This window comes from Lolium perenne, chromosome 2, assembly GCF_019359855.2.
Source record: "Lolium perenne isolate Kyuss_39 chromosome 2, Kyuss_2.0, whole genome shotgun sequence".
In the NCBI taxonomy this organism is placed as follows: domain Eukaryota; kingdom Viridiplantae; phylum Streptophyta; class Magnoliopsida; order Poales; family Poaceae; genus Lolium; species Lolium perenne.
This window is the reverse complement of record NC_067245.2, coordinates 107,699,597-107,719,794: the sequence shown is the minus strand read 5'-3', so window position 1 is coordinate 107,719,794 and position 20,198 is coordinate 107,699,597.

Sequence of the window (20,198 nt, the reverse complement as noted above, 5' to 3'; positions counted from 1 at the left end):
ATAATTAAAGAGCTCGGGTGAAAGATCGAGATGTCGCCTAGAGGGGGGGGGGGGGTGAATAGGCAATTAAAAACTCTTACAGATTTGTCTTATAAGAATGCGGAATTAAACTAACATTTGGATTACAAGCACAAACCCTAAATATGCTAAGCTCAACTAAGTGTAACAATAACAACTAGAGCTAGGCAAGATAGGCACAAGATATATGTAGCACAAGTGATAGCAAGATATATGTACTTCAAGCACGATGGCTATCATAAGGAAAGAGAGCTCGGTATAGAAATAACCGAGGCACGCGGAGACGAGGATGTATTCCCGTGTTCCCTTCCTTTGCAAGAAGGTACGTCACGTTTGGAGGAGTGGAGGTCCCACGAAGGATTCCCCAACGCCACGAAGGCTCACCCTATTCTCCGAGCCACACCCACGAAGGATAATGGCCCTTTCATTATGGTTAGCTTTTCCTCCACTCCGGAGATGGCAAGCTCCACAACCACTTCACAAGCTCCACGAAGGAGAAGCCCGAGCCCCTTCACAATCTTCCACGAAGAGATCACCGGGACACCAACCAAGCCAACTAGGAGGTCTCCCTCCAAGAGTAACAAGCTCACGGTCTCTCACTCGAACTAATCGTGGTGGAGAGCTCAACACTATGCAATGATGCAAAGCAAGAACACTAGAGGTGTTCAAGTCCTTCACACTCAAATCCCACCCAAGCAACAAATGCTAGGATGAGATTGGAGAGGAAGAACAACGGGGAAAGTCAACAAAAGACTCCAAGATCTAGATCCAAAGGGTTCCCCTCACTTAGAGGAGAAATTGATTGGTGGGGATTGTAGATCTAGATCTCCTCTCTCAATTCCTCAAGAATGGGCAAGAATCATGGGAGGAATCAAGAGGGGAAGGTAGTTCTTCGAATAGCAACAATGGAGGTGAAGAAAGGGGAAGAACTAACTCAGATCAAGGTAGAAGAAGACTATTTATAGCAAGGGAGAGAAAATAACCGTTGGGGAAAAAACAACACTGAAAATCGCAGAAAAAGGGGCCCAGCCGGCCGACAGGGACAGCAGCCGGACAGGCCGGCGTGCAGCCCTGCCGAGCCGGAGTCCAGGCCGGATGGGAGTGGGTGGGCCGCGCGGTGGAGAGAGAGGCCCAGCCGGGGAGGCAGCTGGTGCGGGCGAGTGGGCCGCGCTGAGGCGGAGAGGCGGCCCAGCAGGCGGTGCGCCCGGTCGGGCCGAGCGGCGCGCTGGGCAGGCTGGCGCCAGCCGGCACCTGGGCCGGATCGGGCCGGATGTGCCTCAGTAAGCGGCCCGGCTGGCATCAGTGCAAGCCCCGACGCGGACCGGGTGGGCTGGCGGTGTTGCGACCCCGGAGGTCAGGGCTAGACAAACCCATATATCACATCTGGCATAAGCCTAACCTAGATCTCTAGAGCCTACATGGTGAGAATCGGTAACACAACAGTGACTCTACGACTCAAAGCAAATATATTACAACTCTTAGCAGAGTTAAGATCTAAATTTATTACACGCAGAGGTCACTGACCACAATCCAACAAGCAACGGAAAGCAAATTATGTTATCTATATAACAAGACTGCAAAGGGCCTAAGAGGCCATAACATAAGGCGACGTCCCAGCCCATAAGTCTCAGGTTGCCGCCTGAGGAACTCCGAACTACTCGTCGACGTCAAGGTAGAAGCCACCATCAGTTGGAAGGACTTCCTCTGAAACAAAGCATGCAAGGCTGAGTACAGAGACTCAGCAAGACTTAGTACAACCTGTTAGAAAAGCGGGTATGCGAGGCTTTATGTGGAGCTTATTTTGCAGAAAGCCAGTTTTCCTTTGTAAATAGGAGGGAGCAGAAGCTCGTCTATTCAGACCATTTTAAAAAGGGGTAAGAGAGCGATAACAACTCTAGCTCTAAGATCATCATGTTGAATCCACCGAATCTTCATCATCATCTGAACCTATTACCTAGGATCACCCCCTCGACACCCTGAGAAGGGATCCTTATTCACACATAGATATCAAGTTTTACGATTAGGTTCAAGTTGTCTATGATCACAGAATCCATCACCAAGTCGTCCGTAACCGTGGACACGGCTTTTCGAAAAGATTTACCCTGCAGGGGTGTACAACTTTACCCACACGCGCCGACCGACTCTTAGTGCCACTAGATTAACACACTTCCTTGGTGTTCCGGCAGAGGGTGGTCGACCAAAACCTTTCCCTTACTTCGCCTATTCCATGAGTCAAACTAACTGGGGAGCTCCATCATCGTAGGTAGCCATTCTCCGAGGCGGTCCCGGTCATTGTGTGCAGGGGATCCAGTTCAATGCCTCCAGCATCCTTCACCCTAGCCACACCCTGTATGATGCACTTTGAAAACCTTTTACACCTTTCCCCCATGCGTATGGCAAATGGAACTCGCAAACTAATTGACTCATGGGTAAGCTAGGTAAGTTCGGGCCAAGGGGTTCCCATGGGCCCCGTGAGGTTGTACGCTCAGTCTTGGTTCCGAAGGCGAGAACTCAGGTCCTAGTATCGGCGAGAACGAGTCAAATCACCACATCCCCATGTGGCGGCCCATCCAAGCCTTTAGCATGTTTATTAACATCATCACTAATTTTACCACGTCATCCTGTCAAACTAGGTTCATTCATAGCTCTGATTCATCAACCGGATGGATCAGACTTCGACAGCTAAGCATGGCTAAGCATATCATATATACGGCTCTAGCGATGCGAACAAGCTCAACCTAGTTTTGCTGGGAGCGGTGGATCAGAAACTTAGGGCTACAAAGATGGAACATGCACACATAGGATATCTACCACTGCCTATAAAACATATTTGAAGCGAATGCAATATGTAAGAACCAGAAGTAAAAGCATTTCGAAACCATATATGAACCAGGTTAGGGCTTGCCTTATCCCTCGTTCTGGTGCTGCTCTTCGGCGGCGTTGATCTCAGGCTCGCGTTCGGTCCCTATCGATGAAGAACCAAAGACCAGAAAGGAAGAGCACAATCAAGACAAGGTACAATGCAATGCACATACAATATGATGACATGTCATATTAAAGGGGTCGGGTTAAACCCTAGGTGCATCGACTGAAATTAGAGGGGTTCGGCATCGATCCCGACATAAGGGGGGTCGATTTAGGGTTTCATTAAGGGTCCACATTTAATTAGGTCAAACATGTATGAAACATGGATAACTAAATAGGATTTGTTTTTCTGATCAATTTGATATATAATTTTGTATTTTTCTGAATTAATATGAATTAGTTATTAATTACAGAAAATAAATACAGAAAATGGAAAAAAGAATAATGACGTCACGCTGATGTCATGACGTCAGCGGCGCCATTGCTCTCTGAGAGCTCTGGTCGAATTGCAATCGGCCGGTTCGGGATGCAATCGGAGGCCCGCGGTTGGGGGAACGGTGCAGCTCGACGAGGCGGACCGTTTGGTGGCGGCGCCGCTGCGATTTGGTCGCCGGAGCTTCGCCGGAGACGAAGCCCGACGGCGGCCGGGGCAGGTGGTGCATGGAGGCGGCGCTACAGAGCGGTAGAGGGGGAACGGAGGGTACCACGAGGATCGCCTGCTCACCCTGATGCGGATGGAGGTGACGGCGGGGCCTGGGGGTGACCGGAGCGACGACGAGCGGTGGTGGCCGGGGTTGCAGACGACGGCTGATTCCGGTGATTCCGGCATCCCCGGGTGGTGCGCGTTGGCGGGGAGGCTTCTGGCGGCGAAGCGGAGCATCCTGGACCCTCTCCGGAGCACGGGGAGGTGAGGAGCGGCGGGGTTTGACGATGGCCGGAGCTACTGTCTGCCTAGGGTTTCGATTTTGTGGCCGACGGAGAGCGCGGGGGAGAGGGGAAATGGGCTAGGGCTTCCTTAGCGCGACGGAGGGGTACTGGTAGGCCACCGGGGGCGGCGGCGCTGATCTTGGCGCGGGGCGATCGACAGCAGCTCGACAGCGAGCTGCTTCTGGGAACGGAGGAAGGAGATGACTTGGCGTTTTTGCGCTTAACCCCCTGGAAAGATTTGGGCCGAGGTGGGTTGGCTGGTTGGGCTCCTTGGGCCGTGGCCAGAGAGAAAGAGCGAGGGAAATAGAGAGTGGGCTGAGCCCAAGGGAGAGGGAAGTGAGGGGCTCTCTCTCTATTTTTCTTCTTTCTCTTTTTCTGATTTTTGTTTCTATTTTCAAATGTCAAATTCAACTCTGTTTTGAATTTTGTTTGAACTCAAAATTTAGGAGAACAAAATAAACACACATGGCTTGTTGATTAACAACCATGCCATGTTGCCTAACTTGAAAAACTTGAGAGATTTTGAGGGCAAAAAGAGTAGAGAAGAAATTGCATAATTGAGAATTGTTAAACTTTGATGCAACTTTTACTCAAATGCAAACTACATGCATGAGATGCACATAATCACTCCTTTATTTAGATAAACAAGGTTGGTATGTTACAACTCTACCCCCTTACAAGAATCTTGTCCTCGAGATTCCTAGATTTTAGAAAAGAAGGAAGGGTACTCAGATCGTAAACGATCTTCTCGTTCCCAGGTTGCTTCTTGCTCAGAATGATTAGACCACTGAACTTTCAGAAACTTGATGCTCTGACGTCGAGTTTTACGCTCGGCTTCATCAAGGATACGAACATGATGTTCTCGATAAGTTAGATCCTCTTGAAGGTCAAGAGTCTCGTGATCAACACCACAGATAGGTCGCTTGAGTTGGGACACATGGAAGACATCATGAACTTCAGGAAAGTTGGAAGGTAACTCCAACTTGTAAGAAACATTACCACGCTTGGCAAGGACGCAGAAAGGACCAACATAGCGAGGAGCTAGTTTGCCTTTGATACCGAAACGACGGACACCCTTGAGAGGAGTGACCCGAAGATAAGCTTGTTCACCAATTTCATACTTCACTTCATGATGATGGCGATCATAGTAGCTCTTTTGACGGGACTGAGCAGTTTTCAGACGCCCGCGAATGATGCGAACTTGATCTTCTGCTTCATTGATTATATCTGGTCCAAAGAACTTTCTTTCTCCAGTTTCGGACCAGTTCAAAGGAGTTCTACACCTTCTGCCATACAAAGCTTCAAAAGCTGCCATGCCCAGGCTAGATTGGAAACTGTTATTATAGGTGAACTCAGCAAATGGAAGGCACTTTTCCCAATCTTTACCGAAGGATATAACACAGGCTCTGAGCATGTCTTCAAGAATTTGATTCACTCTTTCGGTTTGACCACCAGTTTGAGGATGATAGGCTGTGCTGAAGGAAAGACGAGTTCCCATAGCTTTCTGAAGACTTCCCAAAATTTTGAGGTAAACAAACTTCCACGATCAGAGATGATCTTCTTGGGAACACCATGAAGAGCGACTATCCGGGATATGTATAGATCGACCAGTTGACTAGCACGAATATCTTCCCAAACAGGAAGGAAATGAGCAACCTTGGATAGACGGTCAACCACTACCCATATAGCATCTTTTCCATTTTTGGTCTTGGGGAGACCGGTAATGAAGTCCATGCCAATTTCATCCCATTTCCACTCTGGAATAGATAGAGGTTGGAGAGTGCCAGCAGGTCTTTGATGTTCAGCTTTTACGCGACGAGAAACGTCACATTCAGCAACAAACTTAGCGATCTCTTGCTTCATCCCAGACCACCAGAATCTTTGGCGGAGATCCCGATACATCTTGGTGCTACCAGGATGGATGGAGAGGGGTGATTCATGAGCTTCTTTAAGGATTAGCTCTTTGCGATCCGATTTATCCGGCACGACTAGACGCTTACCGAAATAAATGGTACCTTGATCATCAATGGAGAAACATTTAGCAACTCCGTTAGGAATGTTCTTCTTGATCTCGGTAATGCCAGAATCTTGCTTCTGAGCCTTATTGATCTGGTCTTCAAGAGAGGGATTCACCTCTAGATTAGCAAGGAATCCACTAGGAACAATCTCAAGGTTGAGTTTTGCAAGTTCCTCATAGATAGAAGGTTGTGCTTGCTTAACCATCAGATTGTTGCAATAGGACTTCCGACTTAGCGCATCAGCAATGACATTGGCTTTGTCGGGTTTATAGTTGAGACCCAAGTCATAATCTTTTATGACTTCCAACCATCTTCTCTGTCTGAGATTCAGATCCGGTTGGGTGAAAAGATACTTCAGACTTTGATGATCTGAGTACAACTCGCAACGATTACCATAAAGGTAAGGTCGCCATTGCTTAAGAGCATGGATCACAGCTGCAAGCTCAAGATCATGAGTAGGATAATTGAGCTCATGTGGTTTCAACTGTCGAGAGGCATAGGCCACGATGATACGTCTCCGACGTATCGATAATTTCTTATGTTCCATGCCACATTATTGATGATATCTACATGTTTTATGCACACTTTATGTCATATTCGTGCATTTTCTGGAACTAACCTATTAACAAAGATGCCGAAGAGGCAGTTGCTGTTTTCTGCCGTTTTTGGTTTCAGAAATCCTAGTAAAGAAATATTCTCGGAATTGGACGAAATCAACGCCCAGGGTCCTATTTTGCCACGAAGCTTCCAGAAGACCGAGGGGGAAAGGAAGTGGGGCCACGAGGCGCCGCCACACAAGGGCGGCGCAGCCTAGGTCTTGGCCGCGCCAGCCTGGCGTGTGGGGCCCTCGTGTGGCCCCCCGCGTTGCCCTTCCGCCTACAAATAGCCTTCGTCGCGAAACCCCCAGTACCGAGAGCCACGATACGGAAAACCTTACTGAGACGCCGCCGCCACCAATCCCATCTCGGGGGATTCTGGAGATCTCCTCCGGCACCCTGCCGGAGAGGGGATTCATCTCCCGGAGGACTCTTCATCGCCATGATCTCCTCCGGAGTGATGAGTGAGTAGTTCACCCCTGGACTATGGGTCCATAGCAGTAGCTAGATGGTTGTCTTCTCCTCATTGTGCTTCATTGTTGGATCTTGTGAGCTGCCTAACATGATCAAGATCATCTATCTGTAATTCTATATGTTGTGTTTGTCGGGATCCGATGGATAGAGAATACTATGTTATGTTAATTATCAAGTTATTACCTATGTGTTGTTTATGATCTTGCATGCTTTCCGTTATTAGTAGAGGCTCTGGCCAAGTTTTTGCTCTTAACTCCAAGAGGGAGTATTTATGCTCGATAGTGGGTTCATGCCTCCATTAAATCTGGGACAGTGACAGAAAGTTCTAAGGTTGTGGATGTGCTGTTGCCACTAGGGATAAAACATTGATGCTATGTCTAAGGATGTAGTTATTGATTACATTACGCACCATACTTAATGCAATTGTCTGTTGTTTTGCAACTTAATACTGGAAGGGGTTCGGATGATAACCTGAAGGTGGACTTTTTAGGCATAGATGCATGCTGGATAGCGGTCTATGTACTTTGTCGTAATGCCCAATTAAATCTCACTATATTTATCATGTCATGTATGTGCATTGTTATGCTCTCTCTATTTGTCAATTGCCCGACTGTAATTTGTTCACCCAACATGCTTTTATCTTATGGGAGAGACACCTCTAGTGAACTGTGGACCCCGGTCCTATTCTTTACATCGCATACAATCTACTGCAATACTTGTTTTACTGTTTTTTGCAAACAATCATCTTCCACACAATACGGTTAATCCTTTGTTACAGCAAGCCGGTGAGATTGACAACCTCACTATTTCGTTGGGGCAAAGTACTTTGGTTGTGTTGTGCAGGTTCCACGTTGGCGCCGGAATCCCTGGTGTTGCGCCGCATTACATTCCGCCACCATCAACCTTCAACGTGCTTCTTGACTCCTACTGGTTCGATTAAACCTTGGTTTCTTACTGAGGGAAAACTTACTGCTGTGCGCATCGCACCTTCCTCTTGGGGTTCCCAACGAACGTGTCAATTATACGCGCATCAAGACTGTTTTCTGGCGCCGTTGCCGGGGAGATCAAGACACGCTGCAAGGGGAGTCTCCACTTCCCAATCTCTTTACTTTGTTTTTGTCTTGCTTTATTTTATTTACTACTTTGTTTGCGGCATTATATCAAAACACAAAAAAAAATAGTTGCTAGCTTTACTTTATTTACTGTCTTGCACTCTATATCAAAAACACAAAAAATTAGTTTACTTGCATTTATTTTATCTAGTTTGCTTTATTTACTACTGCTAAAATGGCCACCCCTGAAAATACTAAGTTGTGTGACTTCACAACCAGAAATAATAATGATTTCCTATGCACACCTATTGCTCCACCTGCTACTACAACAGAATTCTTTGAAATTAAACCTGCTTTACTGAATCTTGTTATGCGAGAGCAATTTTCTGGTGTTAGTTCTGATGATGCTGCTGCCCATCTCAATAACTTTGTTGAATCGTGTGAAATGCAAAAGTATAAGGATGTAGATGGTGACATTATAAAATTAAAATTGTTTCCTTTCTCATTAAGAGGAAGAGCTAAAGATTGGTTGCTATCTCTGCCTAAGAATAGTATTGATTCCTGGACTAAATGCAAGGATGCTTTTATTGGTAGATATTATCCCCCTGCTAAAATTATATCTTTGAGAAGTAGCATAATGAATTTTAAACAATTGGATAATGAACATGTTGCTCAAGCTTGGGAAAGAATGAAATCTTTGGTTAAAAATTGTCCAACCCATGGACTGACTACTTGGATGATCATCCAAACCTTTTATGCAGGACTAAATTTTTCTTCGCGGAATTTATTGGATTCAGCTGCTGGAGGTACCTTTATGTCCATCACTCTTGGTGAGGCTACAAAGCTTCTTGATGATATGATGATTAATTACTCTGAATGGCACACGGAAAGAGCTCCACAAGGTAAGAAGGTAAATTCTGTTGAAGAAACCTCCTCCTTGAGTGATAAGATTGATGCTATTATGTCTATGCTTGTGAATGATAGGACTAATGTTGATCCTAATAATGTTCTGTTAGCTTCATTGGTTGCCCAAGAAGAACATGTTGATGTAAACTTCATTAAAAATAATAATTTCAACAACAATGCTTATCGGAACAATTCTAGTAATAACTATAGGCCATATCCTTATAATAATGGTAACGGTTATGCTAATTCTTATGGGAATTCTTACAATAATATTAGGAACACACCCCCTGGACTTGAAGCTATGGTTAAAGAATTTATTAGTACACAAACTGCCTTTAACAAATCTGCTGAGGAAAAACTCAATAAAATTGATATTCTCGCTTCTAAGGTTGATAGTCTTGCCTCTGATGTTGATCTTTTGAAATCGAAAGTTATGCCTAATAGGGATATTGAAAATAAAATTGTTACTACAGCAAATGCCATCCAAGTTAGAATTAATGAGAATATAAGATTAATGGCTGAATTACGTGCTAGGTGGGATAGAGAAGAAAATGAAAAACTAGCTAAAGAGAAAAATGTAGCTAAAGTTTGGACTATTACCACCACTAGCAATGCTAAGGATTCACATGTTGCTGCACCTCTTACTATCAATGATAAAATAATTGGTGTTGTCAATGTTTCTACTCCTAGTGCAAAGCGTACAAAACTGCCTAAAATTGCTAAAACTGCTGAAATTGCTTGTGATAAAACTGCTGAAATTTTTTCCAACCTTGGGGACAATGATCCCATTGCTGTAGCTCATAATGATTTAGATTTTGATGATTGCCACATCTCTGAAGTTATAAAGTTCTTACAAAAACTTGCTAAGAGTCCCAATGCTAGCGCTGTAAACTTGGCTTTCACAGAACATATTACAAATGCTCTCATAAAAGCTAGAGAAGAGAAACTAAAACTTGAAACTTCTATTCCTAGAAAGCTAGAAGATGGTTGGGAGCCCATCATTAAAATGAGGGTCAATGATTTTGATTGTAATGCTTTATGTGATCTTGGTGCAAGTATTTCTGTTATGCATAAGAAAGTCTATGATATGCTTGACTTGCCACCATTGAAAAATTGTTATTTGGATGTTAATCTCGCTGATAATGCTAAAAAGAAACCTTTGGGGAGAGTTGATAATGTTCATATTATGGTTAACAATAACCTTGTCCCCGTTGATTTTGTTGTCTTGGATATTGAATGCAATGCATCTTGCCCCATTATATTGGGAAGACCTTTTCTTCGAACCGTTGGTGCTACTATTGATATGAAGGAAGGTAATATTAAATATCAATTTCCTCTCAAGAAAGGTATGGAACACTTTCCTAGAAAGAGAATGAAGTTACCTTATGATTCTATTATTAGAACAAATTATGATGTTGATGCTTCGTCTCTTGATAATACTTGATATACACTTTCTGCGCCTAGCTGAAAGGCGTTAAAGAAAAGCGCTTATGGGAGACAACCCATGTTTTTACTACAGTATTTTTGTTTTATATTTGAGTCTTGGAAGTTGTTTACTACTGTAGCAACCTCTCCTTATCTTAGTTTTGTGTTTTTTTGTGCCAAGTAAAGTCTTTGATAGTAAAGTTCATACTAGATTTGGATTACTGCGCAGTTTCAGATTTCTTTGCTGTCACGAATTTCGACCTGCCTCTCTGTAGGTAGCTCAGAAAAATATGCCAATTTACGTGCGTGATCCTCAGATATGTACGCAACTTTCATTCAATTTGGGCATTTTCATTTGAGCAAGTCTGGTGCCTCAATAAAATCCATCTTACGGACTGTTCTGTTTTGACAGATTCTGCCTTTTATTTCGCATTGCCTCTTTTGCTATGTTGGATGAATTTCTTTGATCCATTAATGTCCAGTAGCTTTATGCAATGTCCAGAAGTGTTAAGAATGATTGTGTCACCTCTGAACATGTTAATTTTTATTATGCACTAACCCTCTAATGAGTTGTTTCGAGTTTGGCGTGGAGGAAGTTTTCAAGGATCAAGAGAGGAGTATGATGCAATATGATCAAGGAGAGTGAAAGCTCTAAGCTTGGGGATGCCCCGGTGGTTCACCCCTGCATATTCTAAGAAGACTCAAGCATCTAAGCTTGGGGATGCCCAAGGCATCCCCTTCTTCATCGACAACATTATCAGGTTCCTCCCCTGAAACTATATTTTTATTCCGTCACATCTTATGTACTTTGCTTGGAGCGTCGGTTTGTTTTTGTTTTTGTTTTTGTTTGAATAAATGGATCCTAGCATTCATTGTATGGGAGAGAGACACGCTCCGCTGTTGCATATGGACAAATATGTCCTTAGGCTTTACTCATAGTATTCATGGCGAAGGTTGAATCTTCTTCGTTAAATTGTTATATGGTTGGAATCGGGAAATGCTACATGTAGTAATTCTAAAATGTCTTGAATAATTTGATACTTGGCAATTGTTGTGCTCATGTTTAAGCTCTTGCATCATATACTTTGCACCCATTAATGAAGAAACACTTAGAGCTTGCTAATTTGGTTTGCATATTTGGTCTCTCTAAAGTCTAGATAATATCTAGTATTGAGTTTTGAACAACAAGGAAGACGGTGTAGAGTCTTATAATGTTTACAATATGTCTTTTATGTGAGTTTTGCTGCACCGGTTCATCCTTGTGTTTGTTTCAAATAACCTTGCTAGCCTAAACCTTGTATCGAGAGGGAATACTTCTCATGCATCCAAAATCCTTGAGCCAACCACTATGCCATTTGTGTCCACCATATCTACCTACTACATGGTATTTCTCCGCCATTCCAAAGTAAATTGCTTGAGTGCTACCTTTAAAATTTCCATCATTCACCTTTGCAATATATAGCTCATGGGACAAATAGCTTAAAAACTATTGTGGTATTGAATATGTACTTATGCACTTTATCTCTTATTAAGTTGCTTGTTGTGCGATAACCATGTTTCTGGGGACGCCATCAACTACTCTTTGTTGAATATCATGTGAGTTGCTATGCATGTCCGTCTTGTGCAAGTAAGAGAGATCTACCACCTTAATGGTTGGAGCATACATATTGTTAGAGAAGAACATTGGGCCGCTAACTAAAGCCATGAATCATGGTGGAAGTTCGATTTTGGACATATATCCTCAATCTCATATGAGAACACTAATTGTTGCCACATGCTTATGCATTAAAGAGGAGTCCATTATCTGTTGTCCATGTTGTCCCGGTATGGATGTCTAAGTTGAGAATAATCAAAAGCGAGAAATCCAAAATGCGAGCTTTCTCCTTAGACCTTTGTACAGGCGGCATGGAGGTACCCCATTGTGACACTTGGTTAAAACATGTGTATTGCGATGATCCGGTAGTCCAACCTAATTAGGACAAGGTGCGGGCACTATTAGTATACTATGCATGAGGCTTGCAACTTGTAAGATATAATTTACATAACTCATATGCTTTATTACTACCGTTGACAAAATTGTTTCATGTTTTCAAAATAAAAGCTCTAGCACAAATATAGCAATCAATGCTTTCCTCGTTGAAGGACCTTTCTTTTACTTTTAATGTTGAGTCGGTTCACCTATTTCTCTCCACCTCAAGAAGCAAACACTTGTGTGAACTGTGCATTGATTCCTACATACTTGCATATTGCACTTGTTATATTACTCTATGTTGACAATTATCCATGAGATATACATGTTATAAGTTGAAAGCAACCGCTGAAACTTAATCTTCCTTTGTGTTGCTTCAATACCTTTACTTTGATTTATTGCTTTATGAGTTAACTCTTATGCAAGACTTATTGATGCTTGTCTTGAAGTACTATTCATGAAAAGTCTTTGCTTTATGATTCAGTTGTTTACTCATGTCATTACCATTGTTTTGATCGCTGCATTCATTACATATGTTTACAATAGTATGATCAAGGTTATGATGGCATGTCACTCCAGAAATTATCTTTGTTATCGTTTACCTGCTCGGGACGAGCAGAACTAAGCTTGGGGATGCTGATACGTCTCCGACGTATCGATAATTTCTTATGTTCCATGCCACATTATTGATGATATCTACATGTTTTATGCACACTTTATGTCATATTCGTGCATTTTCTGGAACTAACCTATTAACAAGATGCCGAAGAGCCAGTTGCTGTTTTCTGCTGTTTTTGGTTTCAGAAATCCTAGTAAAGAAATATTCTCGGAATTGGACAAAATCAACGCCCAGGGTCCTATTTTGCCACGAAGCTTCCAGAAGACCGAGGGGGAAAGGAAGTGGGGCCACGAGGCGCCGCCACACTAGGGCGGCGCGGCCTAGGTCTTGGCCGCGCCAGCCTGGCGTGTGGGGCCCTCGTGTGGCCCCCCGCGTTGCCCTTCCGGCTACAAATAGCCTTCGTCACGAAACCCCCAGTACCGAGAGCCATGATACGGAAAACCTTACTGAGACGCCGCCGCCGCCAATCCCATCTCGGGGGATTCTGGAGATCTCCTCCGGCACCCTGCCGGAGAGGGGATTCATCTCCCGGAGGACTCTTCATCGCCATGATCGCCTCCGGAGTGATGAGTGAGTAGTTCACCCCTGGACTATGGGTCCATAGCAGTAGCTAGATGGTTGTCTTCTCCTCATTGTGCTTCATTGTTGGATCTTGTGAGCTGCCTAACATGATCAAGATCATCTATCTGTAATTCTATATGTTGTGTTTGTCGGGATCCGATGGATAGAGAATACTATATTATGTTAATTATCAAGTTATTACCTATGTGTTGTTTATGATCTTGCATGCTCTCCGTTATTAGTAGAGGCTCTGGCAAAGTTTTGCTCTTAACTCCAAGAGGGAGTATTTATGCTCGATAGTGGGTTCATGCCTCCATTAAATCTGGGACAGTGATAGAAAGTTCTAAGGTTGTGGATGTGCTGTTGCCACTAGGGATAAAACATTGATGCTATGTCTAAGGATGTAGTTATTGATTATATTACGCACCATACTTAATGCAATTGTCTGTTGTTTTGCAACTTAATACTGGAAGGGGTTCGGATGATAACCTGAAGGTGGACTTTTTAGGCATAGATGCATGCTGGATAGCGGTCTATGTACTTTGTCGTAATGCCCAATTAAATCTCACTATATTTATCATGTCATGTATGTGCATTGTTATGCCCTCTCTATTTGTCAATTGCCTGACTGTAATTTGTTCACCCAACATGCTTTTATCTTATGGGAGAGACACCTCTAGTGAACTGTGGACCCCGGTCCTACATCGCATACAATCTATTGCAATACTTGTTTTACTGTTTTCTGCAAACAATCATCTTCCACACAATACGGTTAATCCTTTGTTACAGCAAGCCGGTGAGATTGACAACCTCACTGTTTCGTTGGGGCAAAGTACTTTGGTTGTGTTGTGCAGGTTCCACGTTGGCGCCGGAATCCCTGGTGTTGCGCCGCATTACATTCCGCCACCATCAACCTTCAACGTGCTTCTTGACTCCTACTGGTTCGATTAAACCTTGGTTTCTTACTGAGGGAAAACTTACTGCTGTGCGCATCGCACCTTCCTCTTGGGGTTCCCAACGAACGTGTCAATTATACGCGCATCACACGACATGGCCATCTTGCATCAACACACATCCGAGCCCTTGAAGAAAGGCATCGCAATAGACAACGAAGTCTTTGCTTGTGTCCGGAAGGACGAGCACAGGAGCAGTAGTCAGCTTGGTTTTCAAAACCTGGAAACTTTCTTCAGCCTTTTCTGACCATTCAAACTTCTTATCTTTCTTGAGAAGATCGGTCATTGGCTTGGAAATCTTGGAGAAATTTTCAATGAATCGGCGGTAATAACCCGCCAGACCGAGAAAACTCCGAATCTCCTTAGCTGACTTAGGTGTCTTCCAGTCAAGAATGGCTTGAACTTTATCTAGAATGACTGCAACACCTTTTTCAGAGATAACATGACCCAAGAATATGAGCTCTTTTAACCAGAACTCAAATTTTAGAACTTGGCGTAGAGACGGTGCTCACGAAGTTTTGAGAGGTGTTTGTTGTTGTCAACGAATGGTAGCGGGTACTCTAACTACCTTATCAACCAGACTTTCAAGAGCGGCTCCCATGAAGGACGTTATCTCTACCAGCAAGGTAGATCATCCCTCTTCTCTTTTGTTTACACATGTATTTTAGTTTCATTATTGATGACACTCCTCCCAACCTTTTGCTTACACAAGCCATGGCTAACCGAATCCTCGGGTGCCTTCCAACATTCACATACCATGGAGGAGTGTCTATTTGCAAAATTAAGTTGCTTACTGATAGATCAGGGCAAAACATGTGAAGTGAATTATTAATGCAAGTTAATTAATTGGGGCTGGGCACCCCGTTGCCAGCTTTTTTTGCAAAATTATTGGATAAGCGGATGTATATGCCACTAGTCCATTGGTGAAAGTCTGTCCGAAGTAAATGACAAGATCGAAAGATAAAACACCACATACTTCCTCATGAGCTATAAAACATTGACACAAATAAGAGATAATAGCTTTTGAATTGTTTAAAGGTAGCACATGAATTATTTACTTGGAATGGCAGGAAATACCACATAGTAGGTAGATATGGTGGACACAAATGGCATAGGTTTTGGCTCAAGGTTTTGGATGCACGAGAAGCATTCCCTCTCAGTACAAGGCTTTGGCTAGCAAGGTTGTTTGAAGCAAACACAAGTAAGAACCGGTACAGCAAAACTTACATAAGAACATATTGCAAGCATTATAAGACTCTACACTGTCTTCCTTGTTGCTCAAACACTTTTACCAGAAAAATATCTAGACCTTAGAGAGACCAATCACGCAAACCAAATTTCAACAAGCTCTACGGTAGTTCTCCACTAATAGGTTTAAACTACATGATGCAAGAGCTTAAACATGATCTACTTGAGAGCTCAAAACAATTGCCAAGTATCAAATTATTCAAGACAATATGAAGCATTTTCTGTTTCCAACCAAATGTCAATAAGTGCAGCGGTTTTCAACTCCGCCATGAACATTAAAATAAAGCTAAGAACACCAGTGTTCATATGAAAAAGTGGAGCGTGTCTCTCTCCCATACAAGGATTGCTAGGATCCGAATTTATTCAAACACAAACAAAAATAAAAACAAACAGACGCTCCAAGTAAAGAACATATGATGTGACGGAATAAAAATAAAGTTTCACTAGAGGTGACCTGATAAGTTGTCGATGAAGAAGGGGATGCCTTGGGCATCCCCAAGCTTAGACGCTTGAGTCTTCTTGAAATATGCTTGGGTGAACCACGGGGGCATCCCCAAGCTTAGGCTCTTCACTCTTCTTGATCACATTATATCACCCTTCTCTCTTGACCCTTGAAAACTTCTGCCACACCAAACTTCTCATAAACTTCATTAGAGGGCTTAGTACTCAAAAAACTTTAATCCACTTTAGTTATGTAGTGACACATTGCAAGAACTCAATAAAATATTAGCTACAGCTCTCCACGTCTAGAAAGCCTTACTTAAAGTCCACAAGAGACAATGCAAAAAACAGAGACATAATTTGTCAAAACAGAACAGCCAGTAAACACGAATTTTTTCGACGTACTTCCGTTGCTCAAATTAGAAAACTCAAAACTAATGATAGTTGCATACATATCTGAGGAACACGCATGAATTTTTGCAGAATTTTTAGGTTCTCCTACCGAGAGATCTACTCAAATTCGTGACAGCTAAAAATCTGTTTCTGCGCAGAAATCCAAATCTAGTATCAACTTCCTATTAGAAACTTTGCTTGGCACAACAATGCATTAAAATAAAGGTAAGGAGAGGTTGCTACAGTAGTAACAACTTCCAAGACGCAACAAAGCAGTAGCAAAATAAAACATGGGTTATCTTCCAAGAAGTGCTTTCTTTATAGCCATTAAGATGGGCTCGGTGATTTTAATGATGCTCACATAAGGATGAGAGTTGAAGCAAAGAGAGCATCAAAAAGAAAGTATGGAACAAATTTAAGTCTAACCCGTTTCCTATGCATAGGAATCTTGTACACAAATAAATTCATGAAGAACAAAGTGACAAGCATAGCAAGATAAAACAAGAGTAACTTCAAAATTTTCAGCATGTAGACAGGTGTTTTAGTACCATGAAAATTTCTACAACCATATTTTCCTCTCTCATAATAATTTCCAGTAGCATCATGAACAAACTCAACAATATAACTATCACATACAGCATGTTTTTCATGATCCACAAACACATAATTTTTATCAAGCTCAAAAATAATGGGATTAAAACTTTCAAACCCACTTTTATCAATAATATAACAAGATGATTGATCAATCTCAAAAGATATGGGACTCCTAGATAAAGTCAAGATCTCTCCAATTCCATTTTCATTAGTAGTACAATTAATATTATCAAATAACATAGGACCATCATCTAGAGCTTTATCATAAATATTTGCTAAGCAAAACTCTTTAGTACCATGCATTTCGATATCAGGCACAAACAAAGCATTATCATAAGATTTATCAAAATAGCATGGATTATCATAGATAACAGTAGCATAATTATTCTCACAAGTTTTACTCATAGGGAATATTTCAAGAGAATCCACAGGAACATAACATTCATCCTCCTTTGGTAAGCATGGAGGACAATCAAATAGTGTAAGAGATAAAGAGTTACTCTCATTAGAAGGTTGGCATGGGTAGCTAATCCATTCTTCCTCCTTTTGTTCATCACTCTCCTCCTCTTTTTCATCCAAGGAGCTTTCAGGTTCAGCAATTTCTTCTTCCACAAGTTCCTGCAAATTGTGAGTGCATTCTTGTGCATGAATGTGTCTCTCTTTATAATCAATGATATAAGGATTATCGCTGTAATGTTCTATGCAATAATCAAGGATGGAAGAGACATAATCTTTAAGGTTATTACAAACAACACAAGTTTCATAATTTTTAGCCATGAAGGATTCTATTTCAGAAGCTCCCATAAATAAAACAAATTGTTCTACTTCTTCGAACCCAAGATGAATATAATTATTCCAATGATAGTTCACAATTAAAACTTCTTCACTAAAGCCACATTGGAATTTAAGATGTTTAGTATCCTGTTTAGAGCAACAATTTATATCATGGCGTTTAAGCAAGATTTTAGCAATTGTATTCCATTTTTCTATAACGACACTCATGACTTTACCCGTTCTTGATTCTCTATAATTCATATATAATTCCATAAGCTCCATATAGGTTGTGGGTTCTCCCATAACAACAGTTTTTAATTTTTTGGTTTTTCAAATTTTTATGGATTTTCGGGTATATAAGAAAAATAAAACAAGACAAAAACAAACTAGGCAAAAGTAAACTAAGCAAAATAATACTAGACATAAATAAACTAAGCACAAATAAACTAGACAAAAGTAAACTAAGTAAAACAAAATAAAATAAAAATAGAGAGAGAGAGAGGTAGAGTGTACTACCCAGGTGAACTTATGAGTAGAGCTATGCCTCCCCGGCAACGGCGCCAAAAAATAGTCTTGATAATCCACAAGTATAGGGGATCGTAACAGTCTTCGAGGGAAGTAAAACCCAAATTTATTGATTCGACACAAGGGGAAGCAAAGAATACTTATAAGCCTTAACAACTGAGTTGTCAATTCAGCTGCACCTGGAAAAGCACTAGTAACAGGGGTGATGTGAATGTAGCAGTAATATGAGAGCAATAGTAACAGTAACACAACAGCAGTAACATTAACACAGAGGCAATGACACCAGAAAATAGTTGATACTACTTCCAATGACATATAGGATCGAGTGAGTATTTGATGATGAAAGATGGACCGGGGTCCCAGCTATCTACACTAGTGGTAACTCTCCAATAACAAGTGACAAGTGTTGGGTGAACAAATTACAGTTGGGCAATTGATAGGATTGAAATAGCGTTAAGACAGAACATCAAGTCTATTAATCATGTATGCATGTTTTCCATATATAGTCATACGTGCTCGCAATGAGAAACTTGCACAACATCTTTTGTCCTATCAGCCGGTGGCAGCCGGGCCTCAAGGGAATCTACTGGTAATTAAGGTACTCCTTTTAATAGAGCACCGGAGCAAAGCATTAACACTTGGTGAAAACATGTGATCCTCATATCTAAGCCTTCCCCTCCAGTTATCCCAGTTGTTGTCACTCTGGGGTCTCGGGTTCCGGACATAGACATGTGCAAACAAATTGTAGATACAATCTAAGCAATAATTATAGAGCTTAAATCTAAGATCATGCCACTCGTGCACTAGTGACAAGCATTAAACACAACAAGATTGCAGCAATAATAACTTCACAAACTTATATAGATAGACTGATCATAATGTAACAATTCATCGGATCCCAACAAACACAACACCGATTACATCAGATGTATCTCAATCATGTAAGGCAGCTCATGAGATCATTGTATTGAAGTACATGGGAGAGAGAGTACCAACTAGCTACAGCTAGAACCCGTACCACATGGGGGAACTACTCACGGAGCATGATGGAGGCGGTGGCGTCGATGGAGAAGGCTTCCGGGGGCACTTCCCCGTCCCGGCGGCGTGCCGGAACAGAGATTCTGTCCCCTGAAACGGAGTTTCGCGATGGCGGCAGTGCCCCTGGAGTCTTTCTGGAATATGGTTGATTGTTGTATGGTTTTCGCGTCGCGAGAGATTATATAGGCGAAGAGGCGGCGCGAGGGGGTGCCTGGGGGGTCCACACCCTAGGGGGGCGCGCCCCCCTCCTTGGCCGCACCGCCAGGTGGTGTGGGCCCCTCTGGCCCCTCTCCGTCTCTCCTTCGGTGTTCTGGGTCCGTCTCGGTAAAATACGAGGTTCGGCTTTTGTTTCGTCCAATTTCGAGAATATTGCCCGAACAGCTTTTCTGGAACCAAAAACAGGAGAAAACAGGAACTGGCACTTCGTCATCTTGTTAATAGGTTAGTCCCGGAAAATGCATAAAAACATTATAAAGTGTGAGCAAAACATGTAGGTATTGTCATAAAACTAGCATGGAACATCAGAAATTATAGATACGTTGGAGACGTATCAATTAGTTCGAGTGAGAGACCGTGAGCTTGTTACTCTTGGAGGGAGACCTCCTAGTTGGCTTGGCGGTTGGTGCTCCGGTGATCTCTTCAAGAAAGATTGTGAAGAGGCCCGGGCTTCTCCTTCGTGGAGCTTGTGAAGTGGTTTTGGAGCTTGCCATCTCCGGAGTGGAGGAAAATCTAACCATAAGGAAAGGGCCATTATCTTTCGTGGGTTTGGCTCGGAGAATAGGGTGAGCCTTCGTGGCGTTGG